We start from the raw sequence: 16,701 nt of genomic DNA on the forward strand, positions 1-16,701 counted from the left end.
ACTCGCTATAACACATGGATGAACTCCATCAGTCATGATGATGGATGCATGCGGCACTTTGACAACTGTGGTTTGGTCATGAAGACGCGAACACGTCAACTGAACGACTGACTACCCGACTGTTTAGCAATACGTCGCATTAGTTAGGCTCGTTATGTAGCCGACACTGATGAAGATGTTGCAACGTTCTCCTTGCCGTGGTGGCCACAGATACCATTACATGGTGAAACCATCTCCTTATGTTACCTGTGTGTGGGTATCCACAGGGGCGTGTCACGCTTAGAAACAGCGTTAGAAAGACATATAGGTATATAGACGCTTATAAAAGGAAAGGGATGTAACGACGGAACCACCCCCTCCTCAATATAGATTTCACCACGTAAACTATTTTTAAGGTCCCGTCGAGATCACTTGAATGTCAAGGCCGTCTATGGCCGACAAGTGAGTATGATTGCCGATGGTTTTGAAGAAAATGCCTGCTTACTGTCGAGGAAATGATTTGTAGATGTTGCAATAAGTTTTTAGACCCGTGGAATGCCGCTGCAGATCGAATCTAGCCCAACATAGGTGCTGTCAAAGTGGCTGGAATTAATAAACGAATTTAAAAGGTGAGATTTGGCTGTCTTGGGTGATCCATGATTTTGGCTTGGAATTGCGGAGGTAGCTGTTTTCGGTGAGTCGTGGCGTATAACTTTTGAAATAATGATCCTATTGTGACCTTTTATAGCTCATTGTGTAGGGAAATCATCTCGCTTTCGACCCGTAGGCCTCGACGGGGCCTTAAAAATAGTTTACGTGGTGAAATCTAACTTTGATTGAGGAGGGGGTGGTTCCGTCGTTACATCCTCTTTCCTTTTATATAGTACTAGGGTAGGGTCTATATACCTATATGTCTTTCGAACGCTGTTTCTAAGCGTGACACGACACTGTGTGAGTATCGACACGTGATGGCCACAGATACCATTACATGGTGAAACCATCTCCTTCCCATATTACATGTGTGTGGGTATCGACACGTGGTGGCCACAGATACCATTACATGGTGAAACCATCTACTTCTCATATAACACGTGTGTGGGTATCGACACGTGGTGGCCACAGATACCATTACATGGTTTAACCATCTCCTTGTCATATTACTTGTGTGTGTGTATCAACACGTGGAGGCCACAGATACCATTACATGGTGAAACCATCCCATTCTCATGTTACCTGTGTGTTGGTATCAACACGTGGTGGCCACAGATACCATTACATGGTGAAACCATCTCCTTCTCATGTTACTTGTGTGTGTGTATCAACACGTGGTGGCCACAGATACCATTACATGGTGAAACCATCGCCTTCTCATGTTACTTGTGTGTGTGTATCAACACGTGGAGGCCACAGATACCATTACATGGTGAAACCATCTCCTTCTCATGCTACTTGTGTGTGTGTATCAACACGTGGTGGCCACAGATACCATTACATGGTGAAACCATCTCCTTCTCATGTTACTTGTGTGTGTGTATCAACACGTGGTGGCCACAGATACCATTACATGGTGAAACCATCCCATTCTCATGTTACTTGTGTGTGTGTATCAACACGTGGTGGCCACAGATACCATTACATGCTGAAACCATCTCCTTGTCATGTTACCTGTGTGTGTATCACAAGTTGTGGCCACAGATACCATTACATGCTGAAACCATCTCCTTCTCATATTACCTGTGTGTGTATCAACACGTTGTGGCCACATATACCATTACATGGTGAAACCATCCCATTCTCATGTTACCTGGGTGTGGTATCAACACGTTGTGGCCACAGATACCATTACATGCTGAAACCATCTCCTTCTCATAGTACCTGTGTGTTGGTATCGACACGTGGTGGCCACAGATACCATTACATGGTGAAACCATCTCCTTCTCGTATTACCTGTGTGTTGGTATCGACACGTGGTGGCCACAGATACCATTACATGGTGAAACCATCTCCTTCTCATATTACCTGTGTGTTGGTATCGACACGTGGTGGCCACAGATACCATTACATGGTGAAACCGTCTCCATCTCATATTACCTGTGTGTTGGTATCGACACGTTGTTGCCACAGATGCTATTGCATGGTGAATCCATTCCCATCTTATATTACCTGTGTGTTGGTATCGACACGTGCGTCAGTCTACATGTATATGCTTCTTTATCTTAGAGGAAGTCTGTTCGTCTCAGTGCAAGAAGACTAAGGTTACAGGCGCCAGCGAAAAGAATGATTTCATGTACTGACCAATGAATCTAGTACACACATTTGGTGATATGTTTACCTACGTTGACCAGGAGTATCCTGCACACCTATATGCATTTGGAACAACCATGCACTGCCAGCGACAGATCTGGCGGACGGATGTGTTTGAATCCAATGAAAGATTCGACGTCGGTAGAGACAAACATCGTCACCAGTGTCACGACCGTCAGTATGCTACCTTTTGTTGTCTTCCTCGAACAGGCTTCTGACACAGCATGTTTCCCTTCCATTACTGGGAACGTTATTGATTTGAGAAATGTGATTGGTTGAATGGTGTATCGAAGCAATCCGTTATTGATTTGTTCAGCTGTGAAATGTGATTGGTTGAATGGTGTATCGAAGCAATCCGTTATTGATTTGTTCAGCTGTGAAATGTGATTGGTTGAATGGTGTATCGAAGCAATCCGTTTTTGATTTGTTCACCTGTGAAATGTGATTGGTTGAATGGTGTATGAAGCAATCTGTTATTGATTTTTTCACCTGTGAAATGTGATTGGTTGAATGGTGTATAGAAGCAATCTGTTATTGATTTGTTCACCTGTGAAATGTGATTGGTTGAATGGTGTATGAAGCAATCTGTTATTGATTTGTTCACCTGTGAAATGTGATTGGTTGAATGGTGTATCGAAGCAATCTGTTATTGATTTGTTCACCTGTGAAATGTGATTGGTTGAATGGTGTATGAAGCAATCTGTTATTGATTTGTTCACCTGTGAAATGTGATTGGTTGAATGGTGTATCGAAGCAATCTGTTATTGATTTGTTCACCTGTGAAATGTGATTGGTTGAATGGTGTATGAAGCAATCTGTTATTGATTTGTTCACCTGTGAAATGTGATTGGTTGAATGGTGTATCGAAGCAATCTGTTATTGATTTGTTCACCTGTGAAATGTAAATTGGTTGAATGGTGTATCGAAGCAATCTGTTATTGATTTGTTCAGCTGTGAAATGTGATTGGTTGAATGGTGTATCGAAGCAATCTGTTATTGATTTGTTCACATGTGAAATGTGATTGGTTGAATGGTGTATGAAGCAATCTGTTATTGATTTGTTCACCTGTGAAATGTGATTGGTTGAATGGTGTATCGAAGCAATCTGTTATTGATTTGTTCACCTGTGAAATGTGATTGGTTGAATGGTGTATGAAGCAATCTGTTATTGATTTGTTCACCTGTGAAATGTGATTGGTTGAATGGTGTATCGAAGCAATCTGTTATTGATTTGTTCACCTGTGAAATGTAAATTGGTTGAATGGTGTATCGAAGCAATCTGTTATTGATTTGTTCACCTGTGAAATGTGATTGGTTGAATGGTGTATCGAAGCAATCTGTTATTGATTTGTTCACATGTGAAATGTGATTGGTTGAATGGTGTATGAAGCAATCTGTTATTGATTTGTTCACCTGTGAAATGTGATTGGTTGAATGGTGTATGAAGCAATCTGTTATTGATTTGTTCACCTGTGAAATGTGATTGGTTGAATGGTGTATGAAGTAATCTGTTATTGATTTGTTCACCTGTGAAATGTGATTGGTTGAATGGTGTATGAAGCAATCTGTTATTGATTTGTTCACCTGTGAAATGTGATTGTTGAATGGTGTATCGGAGGAATCCGTATGGAAAGTGTGTAGTAATGAAATGTGCAGTTCGGAAGTGTATCAACTATAAAGGAATTGATTGATCATTATGTGTGAGCGAAAATGTGATATTTACTTGCTTAATATTAAGCAAAATTGCCTTGCATGTTTCTAATTGTGAAAAGGAAGATGAGTATTGCTGATTTTACATTCTCTTCCATCATCTTAGTTACACATGCACGTGCATACTGTTACGCACACACATGCTCTCACACATAAACGCTTACTTACTAATATATTTAGTTGACAATCACTCAGTCACTCACTCACTCACCGTGTATCGGTATAACGTGTAAGTGTACTTGCATTATACGAGACGTTCATACGTCTGTTCCTTCCTCCCGGGGTCTTCACAACGTGGCTATGGAACATCTGCCCGAGCCAGTGTTTTGAAAGACATGTCACGGTGTTATCTCTCTCCTCATGGGAAGAATACTTCTGTAAAAGAAACACGATCGAAATCCCTGAAATGAGAAGTGCGCAGATCTATAGAACTGCAAATTGCCCTGTCATGTCATCAAAATGAGGTTTTTCGGAAATCGCCCGTCATCTGCAAAGCCCACAAAGCGTGACAGATTTTCCGGCGATGTGCAAACATTTGAAAAAGGACAATCAAGCCGCGCGTTTTTATCCCTCCACTGCAAACAGCATCGATGGGACTCGAAACGTCTCCGAATAGCCTCTTATCTTTAAATGCGTCGTTTTAGAATGATCCATGCTTTAAGCTCTCTTATGTTTTTCTTGCATCCATTTAGGTTGTGAAAGGTTTGTGTGGGGAGGACATTTTGATCGCTTGTGTTGATCGAGTGCCGGTTTTGCATGGGTTCTTTACCAATCCGTGCCGGGAAGGAGCTGGTGAGGCCAATCCCTTGGTCCGAATCAAGTGTTTGCTCTGAGGCTGTACTGGGAATGAATTGACACAAAGGCATCAGGTATCTTACAGTCCTCTCTTTGACGATTCAGCAAACTAGCTTGCAGTCGAAGGATTATCTCGTTAGAGTGACTGAGCCATGGTTTCCGTGTGTATTATATGTGGATCAACGTCGGAGAAGGCGGACCAAAATGGCGCGGATGGGTCAGACCAAGATGGCGTGGGTGCAGTGGGACTGACCAACATGGCATAGATGGGACTGACCAACATGGCATAGATGGGACGGACCAACATGGCATAGATGGGGCGGACCAATCTGGCGCGGATGTGATGGACCAATACAGTGTGGATGTGATGGACCAACATGGTGCGGGTATGATCGACCAACATAGCGCGGATGTAATGGACCAGCAGGGCGCCGAAGGGAGGGTCCAGCATGGCGCTGGCGGGATAGACCAACATTGAGCGGATGTCATTGACCAATATGTCGCGGATGTCATGGACCAACATGGCGCGGGTATGATCGACCAACATAGCGCGGATGTAATGGACCAGCAGGGCGCCGAAGGGAGGGTCCAGCAGGGCGCTGGCGGGATAGACCAACATTGAGCGGATGTCATGGACCAATATGGCGCGGATGTCATGGACCAATATGGCGCGGATGTCATGGGCCAGTATGGCGCTGAACTGAGGAACCAACATGGTGCTTGTAGGACAGACCAACATGGCGCGGAAGGGACGGACCAACATGGCCAACATATGCAACTCCCATGAATACCATAATGATGGCTATCGTCAAAACAGAAACATATGTCAGTTTTGTGTTAGCAAATCCTTGCAAGGGTCGGTCACTGCAGTTTCGTCATAACATTGCATCAGAAGGTCTCGAGTATCCTCGGAGTGATCGTCCTACCAATATACATAACATGTTCTACATATATATCCCAGCGAGTTTGGCCGGTTAATAAGATGATGCACGACATGCAATCAATCAACACAAAGGGGCCTCACTCTGGGCCACCATTGGTTGTAGCCGCTTTTACTGAGTAAGTATGCCTCACAGGATATCGATACTATGACAGTCCCCTGATATCAGGGCCATTGACCCGTGCCCAGACTAATGGCAGGTGCTCGCTCACACTCCCCACCTAGTGACGTCAAACCCGATCTGTTAGCATCAAGTATCATGTTTATCGATAACGTAACACCGGTGGGAAAAGGTCACATGAATCATTTGACGACATGATTTAAAACGTTTCATATACAAGGCAATTTATAAAATCGTTCCTGTAGACCTTGATTCATGATTATTGCGTAATGATTTGAAAGAAGTACGTTTTACAAAATACACCGAATTCCTCAGTTTTCATTTATATCATAAACATAACTGCGGCGAGTGTTTCTAGACTATTCTCTAACCGGCGGTCACCGAATGAATTTACACGAATCTAGACACTTCTAATCATGGAAAAGGTTTGCGGGGATTTAGGAACCCTCGCTACTGACTAGAGAGTAATTATTATAATTACTTTAAAACGTCTCGCAAAACCAGAAGCGCATTCTACTAAATCAGACGAAGACCGCATGCTGTTGACTTTGCAATCCACACACAAAGGAATTGACACCTTGAATAATACTAACACTCTCGAACAAGAGTCATTTCCCCCAAATGTCACACGATGCTTCAAATATCAGGAACAATCAATGATTATCCTAACTGCCAATAATTGGCCAAAATGAAGAGGAACTTGTTGGTTGTATGGTGGATGAAGTCAAGTCAATGTTGTCATCAGTTCAAGTAAACGTGGTCATCAATTCAAGTCAATGATGTCATCAATTCAAGTCAATGTTGTCATCAAGTCAAGTCAATATTGTCGTCAATTCAAATCAATGTCATCAGTTCAAGTCAATGTGGTCATCAAGCCAGGTCAATGATGTCATCAAGTCAATGTGGTCATCAAGCCAGGTCAATGATGTCATCAAGTCAATGCTGTCATCAATTCAAGTCAATGTGGTCATCAATTCAAGTCAATGTGGTCATCAATTCAAGTCAATGTTGTCATCAATTTAAGTCAATGTTGTCATCAAGTCAAGTCAATGTTGTCGTCAATTCAAGTCAATTTTGTCATCATTTCAAGTCAATGTCATCAGTTCAAGTCAATGTGATCATCAAGCCAGGTCAATGATGTCATCAAGTCAATGTGGTCATCAATTCAAGTCAATGATGTCATCAATTCAAGTCAATGTTGTCATCAAGTCAAGTCAATATTGTCGTCAATTCAAATCAATGTCATCAGTTCAAGTCAATGTGGTCATCAAGCCAGGTCAATGATGTCATCAAGTCAATGTGGTCATCAAGCCAGGTCAATGATGTCATCAAGTCAATGCTGTCATCAATTCAAGTCAATGTGGTCATCAATTCAAGTCAATGTGGTCATCAATTCAAGTCAATGTTGTCATCAATTTAAGTCAATGTTGTCATCAAGTCAAGTCAATGTTGTCGTCAATTCAAGTCAATTTTGTCATCATTTCAAGTCAATGTCATCAGTTCAAGTCAATGTGATCATCAAGCCAGGTCAATGATGTCATCAAGTCAATGTGGTCATCAATTCAAGTCAATGTGGTCATCAATTCAAGTCAATGTGGTCATCAATTTACGTCAATGTGGTCATCAATTTAAGTCAATGTTGTCATCAATTCAAGTCAATGTTGTCATCAATTTAAGTCAATGTTGTCATCTAGTCAAGTCAATGTGGTCATCAATTCAAGTCAATGTGGTCATCAAGTTTTGTTTTGTTTTGTTTTAAACATATTTTATTCATGAGAAAAGGATTGGGTACAAGTTATACAACTTAGAACACCCTCTCCGTAGTATTTACATAGTATTATTTACATTCATTCTACAAGATGGACAGAGAAGAACAGAGCAGAAATATGGGAAGTCAATGTGGTCATCAAGTCAAGTCAATATATATTAATGTTGTCATCAATTCAAGTCAATGTTGTCATCAAGTCAAGTCAATGTGGTCATCAAGTCAAGTCAGTGTGGCCATCAAATCAATGTGGTCATTGGTAAACTTTGCAAACTGGAAAACAGGATCCAGGTTTTGAATACATCCATTCTGTTCCAGCCAGCACTCATAATAATAAGGAGAATAACGATAAGGATCATGTCAAATTTAAGGTTGACTTTGTTGATGGCGATGTACTGCTAGACGGTTCAGCAATGGGAATAAACCAGATGAACTCATTCAGTCTGCCATTAGCATAGAATGTTTCTGAGAAACCACTGCATCGCGTATATATGCAGTGTGTGGAACAGAATAGCAATCCAACCTAAACTTCCCGCTCTCAAAAAAATGTAATCATGAAATGTCGATTGTGCAATGAATTCACAGAGATTGTCCAACAAACTGCCAGTTGATGTCCTTCCTTGACACAAACAGCATATCTTAAAAGACATGATGGCATGGCTCGCTGCCTCTACTACCGTCTCCGCCATGACTGAGGCTTAAACTCTGAGGTCCATCCATGGTACGACCCTGAACATGTCTGGGGCGTCATGAATTTTTTGCTGTTAACTTTTGGTAATAGGCCCATATTGCCTGAATGATTCCTGCTAACAAGCCTGATTTTGTCCTTTTTGATGAAGCCAGTGAATGTATTTACATCATTGACTTCTCTGTCCCTTTTGGCAAAATTCAGGAAAAGCATGCTAAATACGCGGACATGACCTTGGAAATGTCTCACTTGTCATCAGACTCCCCATTGTTCTCGGTGCCCTGGGTTTGGTACCTCCGGATTTCTTGATGCAGATCAGCAGAGTACCCGGGTTCTCCACCGGGAGCACAGCCCTTCTGACTCTCTGGGTAATGCAGCAGAATGCAGTGTTCGGGAGTCTCCGTGTTCTCAGGAAGGTTCTTGGTGGGTTCAACAGGCGGTGCTTCCTGGGAGAAGTCCCATTATTACACACGTGGTCAACGTATGGGTAGTTGCATACTAATCACACGAGTGTCGTATCGCGTTGGTCTGTGCCGTAACGACTTGACCTAACATTCTAACGACTTTATTGGATTACAGATGACCTCTCAATTAGGTCACGTAGTGACGGAACTACATCCTCATTCGCAACAAACATCAAATGAATTCATTCATTCTACTTTTACTACGTCAATTACGTTAGACGAGACATCTCACATGAACGTGATTACTTGAAAATGTAACACAAATACATAAAAGTTAGATATTAACACTAAGGTCGAGGAAAAGCGTGAGAATTCCACCGTGCCGACGCATATGCTACACTAGGATAACACGTCAAGTGACGGTTGACGGTATGTCTTTGATCTTTTGTCTTTGACATCTTTTGTCGTACGGGCTAATGTGATATGAGTTGATAGTTCGTTATCATTCTATACTAAGCAGCAAAAGAAACGTCAGTTTGGAATTTTCCTTCGCAGAAACGGATAACTGTAACCTCATTTAAAGTGTTGATGGTATATTTTTTACAACATCTCCAACTTTACCTGAGCAAAGACATTCCTTCCCAAACTCAGTATGGGACGCAGGAAATGGTCTCAAAAACGCAACCTGATCTCGGAGATGGTACTGTGTTCTCCATGTTTTTCACACAAGTACCAGCCCTATAAAATGCATCCCCAAACCTGGATGACAGATTCACATTACAACGTCAGCAGGATACCGCGACTCACGACAGCTGAGAGGTTCCAGGCTCTAGGAAGATTTGAAGCTGGCCACACTGCACAAGCCGTTGCCAATCACTTCCAGGTCAACGTTCGGACCATCTACAGGCTGCAGCAACGTTTCCGGGCCACAAGACGACAAGACCGCCATGTTGTGCGACAGCATGTACAGAATCCCTTCATGCAGGCATCCGAAACAGCACGCCAGACAGTGGGAACACACGGAAGACCAATCAGTACTGATACAGTACGCCGACGTCTTAACAGCGACGTAGACCTTACCGTGGACCTATCCTCACCCATCGTCATCGGCGTGAACGTCTACAGTTTGCCCTACAACACCAAAACTGGCGATACAGGCAACGGAGAACTGTTCTGTTCACAGATTAGAGTCGGAACTGCGTATCAACTGCAGATGACAGAACAAGAATATGGCGACGACGTGGCCAGCGTTACTCAGACCAAAGTGTTATGGAAAGAGACTCAAGGGGAGGTGCAAGCATCATGGTATGGGGTGGTGTTCCTGAACCTTGGTCCATGGAGAAGGGCGGCATCACAGAGGTGCGCTACATCGACCAAGCTCTCAGACCCCACGATAACACCCGGGCCCATACTGCCAGAGTTACACGGGACTTCCTACAGCAGAACGGTGTCAACATTAACACGTACTATTAAATGGCAGTGTAGATCTTCCGTACAGTGACAACATTCAAATTTTTAATGAAGTTCAAAAATATATATCAAACTCCAAAAAGGTTCAGTAATTGGATATAAAGTTTATGATCTAAAATAATTCATGTATTCATTGTATTGCATATATCCTTTCGTATATATCTTTCTGTCCCTGTACATATGGTTTGTTTCACTTTTCCATGTAAGCACTGTAAATAGGGGAGGGTTTCACTAAGTTAACATAACTTGTACCTAATCCATTCTCTTAAATAAATATGTTTAAATCAAAATAATTATGCAGTGGCCAGCCCTTAGTCCTGATTAAAACCCAATTGAACATCTTTGAGACTAAATTCAGAGGAGACTGAATAATGTCATGCCAATGGCCTTCATCAATCGATTGGTGCACTCCATGCATACACGCTGTGCTGCAGTTATTGCCGCTCGTGGTGGTCACACTAGATACTGAAGTCAAGAATCTGAATGGACTGCAAACGTTCACGTAATGTCTTGAAATTGTGCAGCGTTATTTATTGATGTGTTAAGATATTGTACACAAAAAGTGTTTTTGATCTGAATATTATGTCCATTTCTGTAATGATTTTATTACAGTGCCTATCTAATTTTGAATTCGTACTGATGGTTTTTTTTACTGCTGAGTATATAATGAAACATATTTGCTTTTTTTGAAGCTTGTGTTTGCAGTTATTAAAATTCTAATTTTCCTAATGCTGTTGTCTTCCTTATTAAGTAAAACAGATAAGAACTATGTTCAATTGCGCATATTCAGGAATGTCAAAAGACGTGCAAAGGTGAGTCCTCAACAAAATTCTTCCGCAACCTCTTTATGAAACCGGTTTCGATTTGAAATCATAAAAATAACAAAAATGCGTTATTTTGTCAATTTTAAGCATACAACACGTGGGTAATAAATAAAATAGCACACTCGGTCTCATTACATACGAATTATACGAAACTCGTGAGCTTCCTACACGAGTTTGACTACAATACCTGAAAATATATCCATTCCTGTTTAGTACTGAAATCCAGATACAAACTAAGCACTTCGGAAAATATCATAACTCCTCATGGGAAGAAATGATTGTTTTCCCCTTCTTCTGTAATGATAAACTGTTAATGTAAGAACATGTAGGTCAACACACGATTGCAAAACGTTTATGTATAAAACTATCCCAAGGCCCCATAATACTATTCGTTTTGCCACAGAAAACAAATTTTAAAATGCATTCATACTAAACTGATAAATGAGGTGAGACAGATAAATGGTGATTGGTGTAGGCTAGGTATAGGAAACAGCTGAATGGTGTGTGTTAGTAAATGTGAATAAATTACAAACATCATTCTTTCTTGAAATGTGACCTGTTAATAGTAGAAAGAGATGCATAATATAGAAATGTATGTAGTATCGTAGTAAAATACACAAATTGGACAGAATGTTCGATCCACATCAAAACATTGAATACATGTGTAACGTGCTAGGCAGCGGCACGTAATTCACGTGCACAATGGGCCAAGGCCTGCAGCAGTGATATCTCTTGTCACTGAATTGATCTCTTGTGTGTTATGCTTTTATAGAGAACCGCCATTGCCGGAGAGGCTGTCTCTGACAGTGCCAAGTCAGAGCACAGTTGATTAACAGTTGTCAAAAGTCAAGTAAAGACTTTAAGTAAACAAAATAATGGGTTTGATAGTCACATAAGGACTAAAACGAGTAAACAATGACAATATTGTTTTAAATAGTGAAATTATAATTGTTTCGGAACTTCGTGGGTTTATGTAAGTAGGGTGTAGCTTTGATTTACGACCAGTCAACGGACACGATTTTTTGTTGGATTATGTTTTTGAGCTTTCTACAGCCTAGTACGAACTGATCTCAATTTGATGTTAGTATTGAAATGGGGATTTACCAGAATATGATAATAGAACAATTTTCAAATATGTACAGGTCCTATATGTAGGTAAACTATGTCCTCTCTGTTCTCCTTTCTTCCCTAGTCTTTAACGCTTCTGTTTGTGTAGAGTGTTAATTGTAAGTCAGCTGTATATCTGGGAGAAGGTGGCATACGTTGGACAACTTGTGCCCAATCCCATTCACCTATTCTCAATAAAATGTTTAAAGCAAAACAAACAGTCCAAAGCTCAATAAAACTGGGTACAAGGAGAGGTGTATTGCTCTGTCCAGTGAATGTACCACCAAATCCCTCAGCCAAAGACTGGCTGTAATCCTTAATACAGTGAAGGTAACAGTATTTCTTCACAATGAATAGTTCTGCGTATAGAGGACTAACGTTTCCAGTTTGGAAATCGAGAGTTAAAACTAAGTCGAATCCTGTGTGTGTAAGGAGTCGAATCCTGTGTGTGTAAGGAGTCGAATCCTGTGTGTGTAAGGAGAATCGAGTCGAATCCTGTGTGTGTCGAATCCTGTGTGTGTAAGGAGTCGAATCCTGTGTGTGTAAGGAGTCGAATCCTAAGGAGTCGTGTGTGTAAGGAGTCGAATCCTGTGTGTGTAAGGAGTCGAATCCTGTGTGTGTAAGGATATGACTGCCGATGTCACGAAGTTCCTGTACGCTGGAGCTTATGAGATACAAGAACTCAGGTTGTTTTCTGTCGATGGGGAGATTGGCAGTCTCCAAATGGAAACTGTCACTAAAATACCGAATCATATTCAGGATGTGACTGAGATAAAGGTTTTGAAATCATCTGTGTAATTTCAAGTTGGTGCAGTTAAAGCCACCGATTGCCTCAGCTATTTTGTAAATTGTACAGTCGTAATCCAGTTAAACAACTGTTGACTTGGTTCTGTCTCGAAATATGGAGGCACAACAAAACCATAGTGTAGGATATTTGTTTGGTAAAACCGGTCACCAACCTACAAGGACATAAAGTGATGAGACACCATTGACTATTGCATTGGTTGACATATGTTCACGTCTAGACAGCTCACCGCTGCTGCTTAGTGTTTTGCAACAAAACACCAGCAAGTGGTATTGTTTACACAACAAACGTAAACACAGTGGGAATCAACTTGTCAGTAACATGTGTTAAATCACCGATACGTCAATACGGTGTACTCCCTGCTACTACGTGACGTATCGTGTTGACAACGTGGGCACACATGCATGAGTGTCACTGAACTATCACATGCGACCATATTGATCGACTTCCCCAGAAGGCCGACAACGAATGCCACAGGACAGGGATTTAGCGCTACTTACACCGTCAATACTGCCAAACATATAATATAGGCTTATGTATTTTAATGGTTTTAGAGGAAAACGAAAGCTTTGTGACACTGGCGAAAATATGACACCTGTGTATATACATGTAGATACAGATACACATCTATTGATATAATATTATACATTATGTATACATGTGTGTACACACACACATAGGTATTAGATATATTTACATAGGTAGATAAAACATAAAGAAAGTTAGATAGTTTGACTCTGCACATAGGCGGATCCAGAGGGGGGGGGGGGTGCAGGGGTGCGCACCCCCCCAACCCCTTTTGTCCTGAAAGTTTATTAAATGACCATTGAAACTCGGGTGAAAATGAAGTGTGCACCCTCCCTTTTCTCAATAGTGTGCACCCCCCCTTTCTCAAAAAGCTGTATCCGCCCCTGCTGCATAAGCGGTGTTGCGAGTCCAAGTTTACTTAGACTGGATGCCTATCTCAATTAGCTGCAGTGCTCTATGAAAGATGACCAGGGGAACAATCTGACAATGGTAATCCGCGGCCATTTGATTGGCATTGTGCTGTCACTGGATTAATTACTGTTATGATGGACAACACGATTTTGTCAGCGGTAAAGACCTCCACCTCATTCCGTATTAATTATATCAAAACAGAAGCAGTGTTGTTGTTACGCGGTTGTCGAAGTGCAGGCAAGGCTGTCGTAATCAAGTGAACGTAAATGGAATGTACTGACAGTGGTCGCCAGAAGGTAGGTTTGATGGAGGGAAGGTTACGGGAAATGCATTGGCTCATCCAAGTCACGTGGTCATAGCTGATGCATATGCTAATGTATAGGCAGGACGTCACAGGTCAGGAAAGGTTAATGAAAGGTGGGTATTTTAAGGCAGTCATGTAATCTTGTAGAAAACCCTTTATAAGACGTGAAAAACAAAAGCAAAGTGTCATGAATAGAGCTATGTATAGCGTGCTGCCCTGAATAGACAGACAGACAGCACCTGTCAGCCCGGTTTGAACTGAGCGCGCTTGACAACTCACGTGACCCTATATTCAAATAGCCCTAGCTAGGCAGAGCCTGCGACCTGTTTTGATAAATGCAGGGTGTGTGCACAGGCCCCCACTGAGGGTCAGAAAATCGATAAACTAAGCCCTGGTTTACTATCCAGCCACCCTACTATATAACATGTAAAGGTTCATCACAGAAATACAGTGACATGAACCGGACAATTACGCACACGTCAATGAATATATCGTATTTTAAAGGTCTCACAAGTATCAAAAGCTCTTGTCCATATCTCCGATGTGTGTAGGGGGCATATACATGCGCTTTCCGTGGGGATGCATTTGTTGGTTTTTATTAAAGCGCCAAAGACCGAGTTGCTGTGCCGGAAGTATACAAAAATAGGTCGTCAGCGCTTGACTTCACTACCTACGGCAATCTGATGGGCTAACACATTGCACTGAATGAATGGATTATTATGAGTTTCTATAAAAAATATTTGTATTCGTTTTTAAAATTATTCTTACCAAGATAAAATATCAGACCGTGACATCTTGGATGAAAGACGTTTGAAATTCACTCTCATTTTCGCACATGCAATTGTTGTCATTTTATTAACCAATTTGATTGCGCTGACGACCTAGTTTTGTATACTTCCGGCACAGCAACTCGGTCTTTGGCGATTTGATAAAAACCAACAAATGCATCCCCACGGGAAGCATGTGTATATGCCTCCTACACACATCAGAGATATGGACAAAAGCTTTTGATATTTGTGAGACCTTGAAAATACGATATATCGGTTGATGTGTGCGTAATTGTCCGGTTTTCGATCATGTCACTGTATTTCTGTGATGACCCTTTACATGTTATATAGTAGGGGGGGCTGGATAGTAAACCAGGGCTTAGTTCATCGATTTTCTGACCCTCAGTGGGGGCCTGTGGGTGTGTGTTGAAGGTACATCATAGCACAATAGAGACGGGTTGTGTCAACGTTATATACGACGGGTAAAGTAGGAAAAATGTACGTCTAGCTGCATCAAATTCATCCTGTACGGTGTACAAGTTGTACATAATTGAAAGTTAGACAAGCTGTATCTCTGTAGGAAAGAGATAGAAGAAATAGATAAGACATGTAGAGGCAAGGAACGTATTTCATGTTTACGATCTTCATCCTTAATCGCAGAGATAACATATTTTAATGTGGACATTTTAAAGGCGAGGAACATGTTTCACTGTCGAAGCAGGTTTATTCATAGCTAGTTGTAGCAGATAGACTAAGCGACCGGCCATAACAATGTCAACATACCGGGTTAACAATGTCAACATACCGACCTCGCCTACCGGTGAAGCTTCCCATTCATACATTGTGTGACCAGTGTACCGTATTTATTATAGGTTAGGGAAGATGTGTTGTGCATTATTATTTATAAAGGTAGTTATTTCAGAGAGGTCATGGGTATCCCCCTCATTGAACCTTTGTTTTGTTGTTGTGTGTGTGTATATTAAATGTAACCGGTATTTAATACATTTGAATGAATTGTGGTATTGTAGGAATGTATGTGCCTGTAGATTTTATACATATATCTAAACATAAATGTATGACACCTTTCAATAGATCAATTACGGTTCTAACCACGACATGAAACATTACTATGAGTGTGGCTTGCAGTTCGTATTTATAAACACATCGTAAGTAACAGATTTCTGATGAATGAACTCGCCAGCACACATGTCTAGGGTCAACATAACTCTGGGTATTTTCAGACCATCGAACTCTAAACAGTTACACATTGTTAACAGGAGGGTGTAGCGTTTGTGTGGAATGCACTCATCCATGTAAAATACTCGTTTAAACTCACAGTTTAAATGATTACATTACTTGTTAGATGTATTGGTATGAGTGGGAGGTTCGTAGATCTGTGAAGTGTGTGTCGATGTCTGTCTAGGGACTACACATATTATCATCGAGGTATATGAAGATTATATTCTATGCAAAAACCGACAAAACAAGCAGTTCATTCATATCATTTATTGATTCAAGTCAATCAGTTCAATTCAAAGCTTTGATATACGAATGGACAATAGGATTCACTCTGGAACATTAAAGTCAACAGTTCAGTCACTCTATACACATGCTGCTGCTTCGAGGCGCTATTGTTTAAACAGCAAGTCCATGTGTTGAAACACATTTAGCACTGTTGAATATTCAGTTCACCTTTCCTATGCTGTTTTAAGGTTGAATGGTTATCTATAGTCTATGTTTTATCCACTGCCTTTATCAATTTCCGTCCAGGGGCTCCCA

The 16,701-nt window shown here is 41.2% G+C and overlaps 1 long non-coding RNA gene across 1 annotated transcript; it reads left to right on the forward strand.

Annotated features, from left to right (window-relative positions):
* The first annotated feature begins 1,908 nt into the window (after positions 1 to 1,908).
* Positions 1,909 to 10,357, forward strand: LOC124258958. Its single transcript, XR_006893718.1, has 3 exons — positions 1,909 to 1,919; positions 2,229 to 2,234; positions 10,260 to 10,357. It is a non-coding gene; the product is annotated as an uncharacterized LOC124258958 (long non-coding RNA).
* The last annotated feature ends 6,344 nt before the right edge of the window (positions 10,358 to 16,701 follow it).

Source organism: Haliotis rubra, unplaced genomic scaffold, assembly GCF_003918875.1.
Source record: "Haliotis rubra isolate DU_JTF1 unplaced genomic scaffold, ASM391887v1 Scf1179, whole genome shotgun sequence".
NCBI lineage: Eukaryota > Metazoa > Mollusca > Gastropoda > Lepetellida > Haliotidae > Haliotis > Haliotis rubra.